Raw genomic sequence first — 15,923 nt, 5'->3', positions numbered from 1 at the left:
TAAACAAAATAAAGGTATTGTGTACAACTAAAAAAATAAATATAAAAAAAAAAAAAAGTATTAAAAAAAAAAAAGCTGCTTTTAGCTGGGTGCAATTGCACACACATGTAAGTGACCAGGAATACTGAGGCGGAAGATTCCAAGTTCAAGGCCAGCGTCAGCAATTCATCAAGACCCTGCCTCAAAATAAAATAAAAAAAAAAAAAAATCAAAAGGATTGGGGATATATAGCTCAGCAGTAAAGGGCCCCTGGCTTCAATCCCCAGTACTAAAAAAACAAAAACAAAAAAAACAACAACACTTTGTTTAAACTATCTTTTGGTTTTGTGTAACCAATGAGTAAGACAATCCCTACTCCCTGAAAAATAGGAATAAACAAACATGAATTAAGAACCCTGATTCTCTTCAGTGACAACAAACAGCACAAATACATAAAGAAAACCAGCAGTAACTGCTGGGTCATGCCAGTTTCACCACACTACCTCTCCCATAAATAGTAAATATTAGAAGGTTAAAAACTTCAAATATTAAAGTCCTTAAGATCTAGCAGAAAATGGAACTAGCTGGAGCTAAAGACAACCATTTAAATGAGCCAAAAGCATGGTGGGAACTGGATGCCTTCCTGCACCCCTTAATCAAGATTGAATTTCTGTCAACAGGTCCCACTGAAAAAAAAAAAGAGAGACATGCGTCAACCACATTCCCCCAAACAAGCCAAGCTGCCAAGCAAGAGAAGAGAATTAGCTTCATATTTCAAAATTATCTGAATCTGCCACAGCTAAGACTCCTGCAAAACTAGAAATATTCTGAGTGGAGAAATAGTTATTAATGATGAATAATCCTGCAATTCACCTGAGGAAAAAAGCCCTATCCCACATGTTATGATCTAGTTAAGTTGTTTTAAAAACTGCCTACTAAATGCCAATCCACCATATCATACAGCTCACTTTTTCTTTCCAAAAAACAGACTTTAAGGAACTCACAGCCAAATGAGAAATAAAGACAAACAGGATACAGGATGATCCTTGTAATAACAGGGCAAAAATAGAGCACACTCAGGGAGTACAGAGAACAAGGTGAAGGAGGGTCAGTGAAGGCTTCCTGATGGAAGTGATACCTAAAGGACAAAGAGACCTGCAGAGTTCTACAGATTAAAAATGAATGTTGAGCCAAGCAAGGTAGTACACAGCTATAAACAAGGCTGAGGCAGGAGGATCTCAAGTTAATGGCCAAGGTAATCCCAGCTATAAAGAAGGCTAAGGCAAAAGGATCTCAAGTTCATGGCCAACTCATGCAACTTAACAAGACCCTGCCTCAAAATTTAAAAATTTTTAAAAAGGTGAGTAGGTTGAGGAGGTAGCTCAGTGAAACAATACTCCTGGATTCAATCCCCAGTGCTGTGAAAATAAATAAATAAATGTTTGACTTTTTCTGGGAGAAGAAATGGAAAGGAAAAACAAATAGGGACAAATACGCGTGAGGAAGACTGCAGAAGAAGCAATTGTAACCTATTTCCATATTCATCTGAAATTAACCTCCCATTGCCTCCTGCCTCTCTTCACTCTCAAACCAAAAATAACTAGACTTGACAAGCTCTATAAATCAAAAAGTGCAGGACCAGAGGGGGTGGGGGAAAGCTGCAGAGGGTACATTCTAAGCAGGGCTGAAATAGTGGACTAGCAGCTCCTAGCAAAACAAAGACTTTTGGTATGACAGATGCTCCCAAACTATCCAGTTTGTGAGATGTGTCTCGCCTATTTCTATTAGAGGGAAAAGCATGAGGTAAGCAATTGGTAATGTAACAGAATAAACACAGTTAAGCCAAGACTTCGTTAGAAGTATAGTTAGTTAAGATAGTCCCATCCAGGCAGTGCCATTTCCCCAGGAACACCCTCTCCTACTTTCACAAGGGATAAGAGATCCTGTTACATTACTGCAAGCAAAAGAGAGCTGAGTTACATTCATTTTAACAAGAGAAAACACCTACATTTTTTTCCTTTACATAAAGAATTAACAAGAGTCAGTAAATTACAAGATAATCCAGCGTGCAATTTTAACTGCTATTCAAAGTCACAAACTAAGTCTGAAGAAAGTTTAATGGACTCTGTGTTTCCACATTTATGTTTGCTAACTTCTATGTTGAAATCGGATCTGTTTACAGAAACAGATCTATGAAGCTTCCAAAATTGGGTCAATTTAAAATCCAATGACAATCCCTCACTGTCCAAACACTCAGAAGTCAGAACAGGACACATGGACACTTGTTCTAATTCATCACTGTCCAAAAACCTAAAGCAAATATATTTTTATATCATTTCTCTTTCAAAATTGTGAAATTCATATTATCCATTTTAAAGATTAGAAACTCAGTACTGCATTAATTTATGCATAGAACTCAACAAATCTCAAACCACTCCTGAGCTGTAGGACCTATACAAAAATCAATGATGCTGTTTCATTTAGGTCAAATAATGACACTGATCTTTGCAGATACCAAAGGAAATCTTTGTAGCATTCCAAAGTATTGTAATAATTCAACAGTAAGAAGTTTCAAAAGTTTACAAGGGTTGACTGAGGGAGGCTGTAGGATGTTACAAGCATCAACAAATGTCAATATTATACTTAGCCTTGTAGAGATTTATATACTTCAAATGATATCTGGTTTAGGAAATACCCACAAGCCAAAAAAAAAAATCCAAGAATCTAACAAACATGTTTAACCTGGAGTAGCAGGGAGAAGTAAACTGATAGGACTAGATTTTTTTTCCCCCTATTATAGTACTGGGGATTGAGCACAGGGGTACTTTACCACTGAGATATACCCCAGCCCTTGCATTTATTTTTTGAGTTAGGATCTCAACTCAATTGCTAAGGCTGACCTCAAACTTACTATCCTCCTGCCTCAGCTTCCTGAGTAGCTGGGATTACAGGCCTGTGCTATCACATAAATATAATTTCAATGTATTTTCAATTATATACATATATATATAATATAGTTTCAATTATAGTTTGCAATTATAATTTTTATATTGTTTTGCTTTTTGTGCCATGCAAATGTCTTACCTATTTTAAAAATATATATGTATGCCTATATCAATATATACTGTTTTAGTAGATATGTAAATGAACATAATCTCATAAGGCAACTTGGTGTTATCATGAGTATAACTTGATTATACATTTGGTATAGCAAAAGTCTTAAAAATAGCATCCTTAGTTGGGTGTTGTAGTACGCGCCTATAATCCCAGAGGCTCAGGAGGCTTAGGCAGAAGGATCACAAGTTCACCTCAGTAAAAGCAAAGTGCTAAGCAACTCATGAGACCCTGTCTCTAAATAAAATTTTAAAATAGCATTCTTAGTGCTTGCCTAGCAATGGGCAAAACTCTGGGCTCAATCCCTAGTACTGAAAATAAAACAAAACCCAGCATTCTTATGTTGAATTTTGTTTTGGCATTTCTTTTTGGTACCAGGGATTAAACTCAGGGGCACGAACAGTGAGTCATTTCCCCAGTCCTATTTTGTATTTTATTTAGAGACAGGGTCTCACAGAGTTGCTTTGCAACTCACCATTGCTGAGGCTGGCTTTGAATTGGCGATCTTCCTGCCTTAGCCTCCTGAGCCACTGGGATCATAGGCATGTGCCACTGAGCCAGGCTTGTTTTGGCTTTTTTGTTTGTTTGTTTTTTTAGTTGTAATTGGACACAATAGCTTTATTTTATTATTTTTATGTGGTGCTGAGGATTGAACCCAGTGCCTCGCACTAGCTAGGCGAGTGCTCTACCGCTGAGCCCCAGCTCCAGCCACTTGTTTTGGCGTCTCTGAAAATTAAAAATAATTTGACCAGCAATTTCAGTGGGTAAATTACTATAGTAGAATCATATAATGGAATACCATATAACCATTAAAATTAGATTACAGAAAAATTTAGCATGGGTAAATAAAAATTCATGACCTAATTACTATGTAAATAAAAAGCAACAAAGGTTTTTAGTTTTTTTATTATTTTCTAATTTTTAAAACAAAATATAGGCACAGGAAAAAAAATGAAATCTATCAAAATGATAGCTTTATTTTATCTAAGACGTAGGAAAATGGGTGATTTTTCTTTGTTTTTACATATGACATAAGTTTCCTTTCAAAATGTTACCTTGTAAAGGCACCTATTTAAACATTATATATTAATGTTTCCCTTCTTTTTTAATGTTAACTCACTGTAAACACGACCTTACCTGTGGTTTAATGGGTCTGTCAATCCACTTGCCTACAGGTTTAACTCAAAAGTTGCAATATACTCTTTCCTGAAATCTTGAAGTCAGGAAGATATTTCTTGTTAAAAACCTGGAAGTAGTAGAAAGGTGATGAAAAAGACTCAAATTCTTTGTAGTAAAAAAGGTTAATGAACAATAGTACGGGTCCATAAATAAAAGAACATGAATCATAACCAAAGGATGAGACAGGTGCAATAACTTAACACACAGTAATCCCAGTGACTCTGGAGGCTGAGACAAGTGGGATCACAAGTTCAAGGCCAGACTCAGCAAGTTAAAGAGGCCCTAAGCAACTGAATGAGGCCCTGTCTCAAAAATAAAAAATAAATAAATAAAAAGGGCTAGGGAATGTAGCTCAATGTGAGTGCCCCTCAGTTAAATACCCAGTACCCTGCCCCCCACCAGAAAAGGTTGCTTCTGATCATGGACCTCCTAACATGCCAAACTGCTTAACAGATTGTTGTTGCATCACTGTAAAAGTATCCTTAGACTTCTTAGTGTATATTTGCTGTCTTCTGGTGTCTTTGTATTCCATAGTCTCACATTAAAGCAATATTTCCAAAGCCTGCCATTTAGGAACACTAACACCTAAAGGTGGTAGTGTGTGTACTTCTATTCAAACATCAGGCTCACTTAAAATATAAACAAACTTTTACTACCTTTCCTATTTATAATTTTATACCTTTTTCATTAATCTTTTAATTTCTTTCTACTTTACCAAGTTTTCCTTGACAAACAATATCAGAATCCCTTCCCAGTTATCTATCCCTTTTTTCACAAAATATTTAGGGCTGCTCATCTGTATGTCTCTGTATTAAATACAGATTTCTCCACAGAACTGCTTGGGCTGTTCAATTGCCCTATGGTCAATTCTGTTTCCTAACTTCAGCCATGGCAAAGAAAATGAAGTTTTTCAAAGGACATTTAAATTCCATTCCTTTCTTCTTCCCCAGCATGTCAAAAAAAGAGGGGGTGGGTAGGAAGGGAGATAGGGAGTAGAGAAGCCCAGAAAAAGTTGAAGGAAAAAATACATAGGCAACATAGAACTCTGAAATTCTTTCAGTATCTAAATGAAGAACTTTCCTGATAATACTTTCTCCTGGACAAGTTTAACTGTAACTGCAGGATAAATTACTTTTATGAAGGTTGGACTGTACACATTTAAGGATAATCGTGATCAAAATAATCCCATTTTATGTGATTAATTTGAAGGTTTAAACAAAACAACAACCCTATTTGAATACAATTCAGTTTTTCATATCTGTAATTTTGTAGTGATTTAGGCAGATCTTTCCTTTGTATTCAACAGATATTTAGTGGGTTATTCCTATGCACCAGTACTGCTCCAGTCCCTCAGTGCTGCTCTAGTCCCTGTCTAATCAAACTCCCTCTCAATGAGCCAATCTGCATCCCAGCTACTTCACAAAGCCACCCTTACCTGTTTTAAGCCTCACTGATCTCCCTCACCTCTAAACTGCCAGAACACTTATAATAACAAACAGTAGAGCACTCAGATGCTGTCTTGTCTTGTTGTCACTTGGCAATATGAATTAAATCTATTTGTCTCCGAGCATACCAGAAAGCTCTTGAATACACCAATCTAAGCACATAGTACACCCTCAATTAATTGGCTAAGTAGTAGCAGGGAGCCAAAAATAATTTGAACCAAAAATGACAACTTAGGGATGGAGTTGCGGCTCAGTCATAGAGCTCTTGCCTTGTGTATGTGAGGCACTGGGTTCAATCCTCAACAACACATAAAAATAAATAGATAAAAGAAAGGTATTGTGTCCATCTACAAATGGGGGGAAAAAAAAAAAGAATGACAATACTGAGACACCCAAACCAACCAAAGGTACTCAAATTTAATTTGGGGGTGGCATGACATGTTGTGTAATACACTGAGGCCAATACACACAAGAATATTCTTATTGCAGCAGCAAATGTACCCCCCCCCCCAAAAAAAAAAGCACTTCTATTTATTTTTAACATCTGATGAGTGAGAAAAATTCAATTCAAAGGCCATGGGATGTCAAAACAAGCTAAGCCTGAACCAGGAAGTACACCAATAGATGAACTTAAAAATCCTCTTCTAAGCAGGAATGGTTTGGGGAGTCTCTGCTACTAAACTACTTAGAAATTTTCACATCAGAAAAAGAAACCATATATCAAGAAACAGAGGTTAAGGTAGGAGGATCGCTAATTCAAGGCTAACCTCGGTAACACAAAGACCCTGCCTCAAAATAAAAAAATTAAAAAATAAAAAAGGTTTGGGGGTATAAGCTCGAAAAAAAGCACCCCTGGGCTGAATCCCAGTACAAAGGAACGAGAGAGAAAGAAATAGAAAATAAAGGTTACGTCAATTCTTCAATATTATAACCTGGTTCCGGTTCCCTTTCCCCCTATACATTTATAAATGTTCTAACAAAGGAAATTAGAAAGGCAAAACTAGTAACTCGATACCAAGGAGGAGGGATAAGCAAATATGGATAACTTTAAGTTCCCAACAAGACGAATTCAAGTGACATTACACTCTCCCTCGATTATGTTTGCACACCCTTTTATCTTACACAATCTTTTTTTTTTTTTTTTTTTTTAGTTGCAGTTGGACACAACACCTTTATTCATTTTTATGTAGTGCCGAGGATCGAACCCAGGTCCTAGAACGTCCTAGGCGAGCGCTCAGCCGCAGAGCCCGAGCCCGAGCCCCAGCCCCAGCCCCAGCCCCACCCCAATCGTCTTGAAATGTAGTGGCGTGCGACCACCTTTGTTTTCCTTCACCAAACACCTCATTTCTTGAGGGCGGAGCCGCTATTTCACCCGCTTCCCGAAACTTATACAGATCGTAGGCCTCGGTTTCCGTCTCTGTAAAGTGAAAAATAGCACCTAACTCACTGGTGCAAAAGTCAAGTGAAAAATCGCACGCGGATGGCTCGGTCCGCAAAACGCTTCCCACCGTTGCCGCCGCAAGAACAATAACAGTGGTCGTTAACTTTGTGGTTGGCCGACAGCCTCCCGCAAATTCTTCTCCACCCGGTTTCCCCGGTTTTCACCCGGTTTTCGCCGCCTTCACCACAAAACCCTGTCACCAAAAGAAGGATGGCCCGAAGCCCCAGCCTAGGCGGCGCCCCAACCCCGCAACCGCCTCAGAGGCCGGCCCAGAGACGCGCACAGGGCTAAGGCGGGGGGGCGACCTCTCAGACGTTCGAAAGTCGGGGAGAAGGGAAGCCCCCGCGCCCCAGCAGCTCGCAGTTCCCTTCCCACCGCTCACCTCGCTTCGCCTCCCCACGGTTCTGACAATCAAGCGCCGCCAGCCCGCCGCGGGGATCATTCAGTACCGTTGAAAATTTGAACCCAGGCAGCCTGGTCGAATGCACCAATCAGAGCTCCAAGAACGAGCCATCCCAGTCTCTCGATTGGCCCTTGAGAACGCAGCGACGCCGGAAGTCAGGAGGAGGGATGAGCAAACAACCGGCCCGAGAGGCTTCTGGGAAATATAGTCTCCAGCGCCCTTGTGAGCCCATAGGAACAACTCCTCTACTACAAAACCCGGAATGCTCTGCTCTAGCTACTTAGGAAAGGTGGTACCAACTAAGAAGTAGGGAGTCTGTTAAGATCACAGAAGGACACTCATTCTGGACTTCCCCAACGTATTCAAGAAGAAAATATTTTCCAATTTTATTTTTTAAAATTATTCGCTGTATTTGTGCGTTGTTTTGAATATTTATGGGAATTCACTTCATTTCATTAGGCAGTTTCCTAAATGCAACATAAAATTTTCCCCAGCTTCCTTCCTCATCATGAAAGCATTTCTCAGCCTGTTTCTCCATTCCTACCCCTGATCTTAACTGGCTGAAAGTCGTGGTTTATTTGGTGATTCGTCTTCATTATCCAAATGCATCCTTGGCTTTGTTATTCCCGTGTTGTAAAGGAACAAACACAGGCCAAGAAATGTTGGGTAAATCTATCTAAAACCGCCATAAATGGAGATGGGATTTGAGTGGAGAATGTCTGTTCTTTTTATACATCATCAATTACAAAATAATGAGAACAACAAAAAGACCTATTTATAATAGCAACAAAAGCTACAATTTACCAAATTAACCTGAATTAAAACTATAAAACATGGTTGAATAGCCATTAAAAATTAAATGAAGGGGCTGGGTTTGTAGCTCAGTGGTAGAGCGCTCGTCTAGCACGTTGGAGGCCCTGGGTTCGATCTTCAGCACCACATAACAACAAATAAATAAAATAAAGATGTTGTGTCCAGTTATAACTAAAAAATAAATATTTAAAAAATTATAAAAATTAAATGAAGTTACATAATGGATGGAGAGATACTATTTTAAAGATGTTAAATCTCCAAATTAAAATTTCAAGGCAATTCTAATATAAATCCCAAGAAGTTTTGGCATGGAACTTTTTTGGGGAGGGGGGGTTGGGGGGGTACTGCGTTTTGAACTCAGTGGCACACGACCACTGAACCACATCTCCAGCCCTATTTTGTAGTATTTTATTTACAGACAGGGTCTCACTGAGTTGCTTAGCGCCTCGCTGTTGCTGAGGCTAGCTTTGAACTCACCATCCTCCTACTTCAGCCTCCTGAGCCGCTAGAATTATAGGCGTGTCTACCAGGCCCAGCTGGAACTTCTTAATGATTATAAAGTAAATTTATATAGAGGAGGAAATGCACAAGAAGTGACATCTGAGCAGGGTATGTGAGCACACACCTGTAATCCCAGCAACTCCTGAGGCTTAGACATGAGGATGGCAAATTCAAGGCCAGCCTCAACAATTTAGCAAGACCCAATTTCAAAATTTAAAAATAACAATTATAAAAAGGTCTGGAGGTGCAGCTTAGTGGTAAAGCACCCCTGGGTTCAACCCCCAAATAAATAAAGTGGCATTTGAGTGTTGAAAAATGATAGGGGTACTAAATTAAATATGGCCTGAGGATGGCTCAGCACTGAAGTCTTTACATATGGAACTAGGACCTAGATAGTAGGTAAAGGAACTTAGGAGTACACTGTACTCTTAGAACAAACAGCTGTCTCAGTCAATGACAGCAGCAGAGCTTCAATAATTTGCAGGCATCCAACTGACTCAAATAAAGCAAAATATGACCTATAATCAATTAAACTATCTCTGTACCTCACTTTTTTGTTTTCAGTCCATAAATGCTTCCTGATCATGTTGCATGCTGGAGTTTTAAAACCTGTTCTGGTTCTGACAGCTACCCTTTCAAGAATCGCTTCCAGGGCATTACCACAAGCCCGTAATCCCAGCAGCTCAGGAGATTGAGGCAGAAGGATCGAGAGTTCAAAGGCACACTCAGCAGTTTAACAAGACCCTGTCTCTAAATAAAAAAATAGAAAGGGATGGGAATGTAACTCAGTGGTTAAGTGCCACTTGGTTCAATCCCAAATAACCCAAAAGAAAGAATGGTTCTTTGCTCAACTAAACTATTAAATTTGTGTAGGACTTTTCCTTTTAACAGGGGGAATTTTTTAAAATTTTTATTATTTGTATATTTATTTACAGCGCTAGAGATGGAACCCAGGGTCTTGCACATGCTAGGCAAGCACTTTATCACTGAACAACATTCTTAATCCTGACAAAGAGAGTTGACATACCAGATTTCACCATATTAATATATAAAAGTAGGGGCTGGGGTTGTGGCTCAGTGGTGGAGCACTCGCCTAGCATGTGCAGGGCCCTGGGTTCAATACTCAGCATGACATAAAGATGAATAAATAAAATAAAGGTTTAAAAAAAAAAAAAAAAAAAAAATATATATATATATATATATATATATATATATACATACATACATACACATAGTCATTTTTATATGGTTTGTTTCATTCGGACCATGGAGGTGCAATCAACAAAAATTAGACAGGAAAATTCAACAGGAAAAAATATCTGAATTGGAGCTGGGGTTGTGGGGTTGTGGTAGAGTGCCTGCCTAGCATGCAGGAGGCACTGGGTTCAATCCTCCTAAATGTAAAGATATTGTGTCCACCTAAAACTTAAGAATAAATATTTAAAAATAAAAATTAAAAAAATAATAAATAAAAATATAGAATTGCTCTTAGTTTTTTGCTTTTTATGGCACTGTGGATCAAACCCAAGTGCTCACATATGCTAAGCAGATGCTCTACTACTAAGCAATAGCCCCAGCACTCGGGTTTGCTTAAGTGTCCTTGTGTTGTAGACATACTATACAGAGCTGGAGATGTAATTCAGTGGTAGAGTTCTTGCCTATCATGTGTGAAGTCCTGAGTTTAATCCCTAGCACATAATATATAGAAATGGTAGAGGTGAAATGTTTCTAGAATTTGCTTCAGATAATTGGTAGAATGCAGTAGAAGGAAGTAGATGGGAGTTTAGATGAAAGAAGATGAGCCACAGTTGATAATTGCTGAAGCTGAGAGATAGGTTCATGATACAAAAGTATATTCATATACCCATGTATGTGTTTGAAATTTTCTTTTTTTAAATATTTTTTAGTTATAGTTGACACAATACCTTTATTTTACTTATTTATTTTATATGTGGTGCTGAGGATCGAACCCAGGGCCTCGCACATGCTAGGTGAGCACTTCTACCGCTGAGCCAAAACCCCAGCCTCTTGAAATTTTCTACAATTAAAAAAATTTTTAAACCATTGTATTGCTATAGAAATTAAAGGGAAAAAAATCAGTAGAAGAGTTTAAGTGTCCAGAAATAGCCAGGGCCAGTGGCACACACTTGTAAGCCCGGCTACTCAGGAGGCTGAGGCAAGAGGATGGCCAGTTCAAGACCAACCTGGAAAACTTAGCTAAAATCAGTCTCAAAATAAAATTTTAAATTGTGTTGGGGATATGGCTTTGAAATAGAAAAATTGTCTAGCATGTAAAGGCTCTGGGTTCAGTCCCCATTACTGAAAAAATAAAAATCAAATGTATATGCCCTATGACCTAGGATTTCCAGGAGAGACTCATCCACACCCACACACAGGCACAGTTGCTGCAGCATTTACTGGGTGCCTACCAAGTGCCAGTCATTGTGCTAAAATCAGGGATCTGCAATGAAAAGAGACAAAATCCTGCTGGGCGTGGTGGTGCATGCCTATGATCCCAGTTGCTTGGGAGGCTGAGGCAGGAGGATCATGAGTTCAAAGCCAGCCTCAGCAAAATCAAGGTGCTAAGCAAATCAGTGAGACCCTGTCTCTAAATAAAATACAAAATAGGGCTGGGGATGTGGCTCAGTGGTCAAGTGCCCCTGAGTTCAATTCCCGGTACCAAAAGAGAGAGAGAGAGAGAGAGAGAGAGAGAGAGAGAGAGAGAGAGAGAAAATCCTATCTTCATGGAGCTGATATCCTAGTGGAGAAGAAAAATATTAAACAAGGTAAATAAGTAAATAATGCTAGGTGCAGTGGTGCACCCTTGCAATCCCAGCAACTCAAGAAGCTGAGGCAGGAGAATCCCAAGTTCAAGGCCAGCCCCAGCAATTTAGTGAGACCTTGTCTCAAAATAAATAAATAAAAGTAAAAAGGACTGAGGAATGTAGCTCAATGGTAGAACACCCCTGGGTTCAATCCCTGGTGTCTCAAAGATATCTCCCTGTCAGCCCAAATCCCTGGAACTCTTTAACTGCTGCTTAGTATTCCATTCTATGGCAGTCTTATGAAATATTCTCCTATTTATGAAAGTTTAGGGGATTTAGAGTTTTTCACAACAACTCCACAACACAACAAACTATTTTAATGGACTTCTCTTTTTTTAACATTTTTTTTAGTTGTAGATGGACATGATATCTTTGTTTTATTTATTTTTTTATGTGGCACTGAGGATTGAATCCAGTGCCTCACACACGTGAGGCAAGCACTCAACCACTGAACTACAACCCCAGCCCCTTATTTCTACTCTTGTCCCCTCCCTCAGTCATGGTTGAAATTGCAACCGACTGGACCAGATGAGTCTGCTTTCTTCCAGCACTAAAATTTCTACTTTAGGGATTTGAGACCTCCTAGTGTGCTCCTGCAGACTGGGAACTTGAGCCTCAGCCTAGAATGTAATGGATGCAGAAGGAATGACAGGAGAGGAAGCTCTTGCCCAGGCCAACTTGTTGATTTGGAAGGACCTGGGAGTTCTTGCACACATCCTGGTTTCTTGGCATTACCTCATTCATTCATTTATTCATTCAGTTAACCATTCACTGATCACCTTCTGCCTCACAGGCCCTATAAGCACAGCTCTGCTGCCCCTTCCTTCCTCGTATAAAACAATGTACCCCCCATCCCTGACTGAGCCTGCCTGCTATGTGGCCATGGTTGTATGATATATGTGTTCTGAAATTGGGGTACCCATAGCCTAGGAAGTCCCCTGCCCTCCCTTTGCCTCACTATTCTGTCTTCCTTCTCTTTTTGCCATTCATACTTTGGGGCCTGGTCAGCAAATAGTTCTTCATTTATCACCTCCTAATCTGCTACATCATTTACTGTTTTTATTGTTTTGTAAAGCTAGGGATTGAACTCAGCACCTTGCACATGATATAGGTAAGTGGTGTACCACTGAGCTACATGCCCAGTCCTTATGGATTGTTTTCTAGTTAAAAAATGAATTGTTGATTGATATAAATTCATTATAAAATCATTTTTTAAATATGCAAGATAATACTCCATTTTTCCCGTGTGTATGTGTGTGTGTGTGTGTGTGTATGTGTGTGTGAGTAATAATAGCTGCTACACCATGTACTGGGCACTATTCGAAGTACTTTAAAACTATTAACTGGTTTTATTAAAATAACCCTGCAAGTAGGTAATATCACCATAACCGTTTTATAGTTTGGGGAAATTGAGGCTCAGGAAGGTGGATAGCTTCTCCAAGATTATACAGTTTGTGTGTGACAAAATCAGAATTTGAACTCAAGAAAGCAAACTACAGAGGCCAACATCTATTACAATGTCACGTATGCAAGGTATGGTGGCACATGCCTATAATGCTAGCTTGGGGAAGGATAGAAAGTTCAAGACCAGTGGTGGCAACTTAGTGAGACTCTTTCTCAAAATAAAAAAATAAAAAAGGATTGAAGGTGTAGTTCAGTGATAGAGTGCTTACCTAGCATTTGTGAGGCCCAGGGTTCAATCCCCAGCACCAATTAAGAAAAGAAAAGCAATTACCAATCCTTTAGTAACAACATCTCCACTATTGGCGTTTTACCATATTTCCTTCTGTTTTTATTTTTATTTTCTTTCTTTCTTTTCTTTTTTTTTTAATGTGGTGCTGGGGATTGATCCCAACGGTGATCTACCACTTAGCTACATCCGTAGCCCTTTCAACCCATTTTGCTTTTTTATTTTGAAACACAGTCTTTACCAGTCATTACCCAGGCTGGCCTCAAACTGTGGTTCTCTGCCTCAGTCTCTTGAGTAGCTGGAATTACAGACATTGCACCACCATGCTCAGTTCTTTCTAGTCTTCTAAAAACTGATTTTATTAGTTATAATACAAATATATATGCTTATATATGCATAAATATATATGCATACACATGAAATGTATGAGATAAATAATAATGAGGCAAAAACGTGTACATATATACAATTCAATGTAATAAAAACATTCTACTCTTTCAAGATGGCAATTTCATCCTGTTACCTAGGTTCATACTGCACCCTCCCCTGTTAATATGCAATGGTTGTCTTAAATTTTTGAAGCTCTTCAATATCTATCTTTTTTAGGGGGTTAGCATTATGGAGGCTTCATGGTATAAATATGATTGATTAAATCATTGGCCACTGAAGATCAACTTCACCTTCAGCCCACTCCTCCAGGGAGGCTAGGGGATGGGGCTACAAGTCCCAACCCTCTATTCCTGCCTTGGCCTGTCCTGGACAGACCCCATCCTAAAGCTATCAAGGGGCTGTCAACCATCAGTAAGCTCATTAGTATACGGAAAGACACCACTTTGAAAATTCCAAGGATGTTAGGAAACAGAGATGAAGACCCAAAATAAATTTTTGCAGTATTGGGCTGGGGATGTAGCTCAGCTGGTAGAGTGCTTGCCTCTCACACCACACACAAGGCCCTGAGTTCTAATCCCAGCACCACACAAAAACAAAACAAACAAACAACATTTATATATATATATATATATGTGTGTGTGTGTGTGTATATGTATATGTGTGTGTGCGTGTGTGTGTGTATATATATATATATATATATATATGGAAGAATCACAAGTCAATGATCTCTGGACAGAATTTATCTGCCCTCTGCTGGGCTCCAAAAGCACACTTAAGACTTACATAATCCTACTTCTCATTGAAATAATTGCCACACCACAGGTTTTAAAAATGTAAATCAGATCACATTCTACGCCAGTTTAAACCCTACCATGGAACAAAATAGCCTCTTTTTTTTTTTTTTTTTTTACCATGCTGGGAACAAATCAGGGCCTCATGCATGTTAGGCAAGGGCTCTACCACTGAGCTATATACTCCCAACCTATGGAATAAAATAGAAAGTTCAAAATTGACCCAATATACTTAGGAATGTAGTTTCTGACAATGAAGGTATTTCAAGTCAGTAGGGAAAAGACGATGACAATATGATCATAACTTGATAGTCAGTTGGAAAAAAGTTTTTGATTTCTACCTCACATTTCATATTAAGAGAGTGTTCAGTGGATTTAAACGTAAAAGATGAAACCACATAAAAACTAGAAGAAACCGAGAGTGTTTTTTTTTATAATATTGAACTGGAGAATTTTTTTAATATTATTTTTTAGTTTTAGGTGGACAATATCTTTATTTTACATTTATGTGGTGCTGAGGATCGAACCCAGTGCCTCCCGCATGGTAGGCGAGCGCTCTACCACTGAGCCACAATCCCAGCCCCAAGAATGTTTTTTGTTTTTTTTTAAGTATGACGTAAAACCTAGAAAAACTGATAAATTAAGACACATAGAAAATAAAAGCTTTTTCCATGATAATAAATTGGGAAAGTATCTATTATTCATATGTAAAAAAATAAGTAATGAGAAAAAAGTTGAATAGGAAGACGAACTGAAAAAGGAGCAAACAATAAAAAATATAAATGAAGAATTCAAGATCCACCCTTCCAGAAGAACTAAAACATATGATATATTGCTTAAGCTCACTCGCAATAATAAAAGAAATGAAAAATAAAGGTGCCTCTCAGTTTTCACCTGATAGCAAGGATAAAAAAGTTTGATAACACAATGTATAGCTCAAGATGTGAGTTAATAAGCACTCTTATTTAATGATGAGAGAATAAATGGATACAGCTGGGTGTGGTGGCACAGGCTTACAATCCCAATAGCTTGGGAGGCTGAGGCAGGAGGATTGCAAGTTCTAAACCAGCCTCAGCAACAGCAAGGTACTAAGCAACTCAGTGAGACCCTGTCTCTAAAGAAAATACAAAATAGGGCTGGGGATGTGGTTCAGAGGCTGAGTGCCCCTGAGTTCAATCCCCAGTACCAATCAAAACAAGAAAAAAGCTACATGGAGTACTTTGTCAATATTCATCAAAATAAAACAAAAGTAACTAATGTTGGGCCATGATGGCCCATGACTATAATTTTAGCTACTCAGAAGGCTGAGGCAGGAGGATCGAAAGTTCAAGGCCAGCCTCAGCAACTTAGCA

The 15,923-nt window shown here is 38.7% G+C and overlaps 1 protein-coding gene across 5 annotated transcripts in view; it reads right to left on the bottom strand.

Annotated features, from left to right (window-relative positions):
- Positions 1–7,639, bottom strand: part of Tpx2 (TPX2 microtubule nucleation factor) — a 54,266-nt gene extending 46,627 nt beyond the window's left edge. For 3 of the 5 annotated variants that reach the window (XM_071608824.1, XM_027945306.2, XM_071608826.1), the window contains exons 1-2: positions 7,541–7,639; positions 4,231–4,339 (exon numbers count right to left, since the gene is read on the bottom strand). The gene's annotated coding sequence lies outside the window, so the exon portion shown is untranslated. The other 2 variants (XM_071608825.1, XM_027945305.2) reach the window with 2 other exon arrangements.
- Positions 7,640–15,923: the final 8,284 nt, after the last annotated feature.

This window comes from Marmota flaviventris, chromosome 2, assembly GCF_047511675.1.
Source record: "Marmota flaviventris isolate mMarFla1 chromosome 2, mMarFla1.hap1, whole genome shotgun sequence".
In the NCBI taxonomy this organism is placed as follows: domain Eukaryota; kingdom Metazoa; phylum Chordata; class Mammalia; order Rodentia; family Sciuridae; genus Marmota; species Marmota flaviventris.
This window is presented reverse-complemented; position numbering and strand designations above follow the sequence as displayed.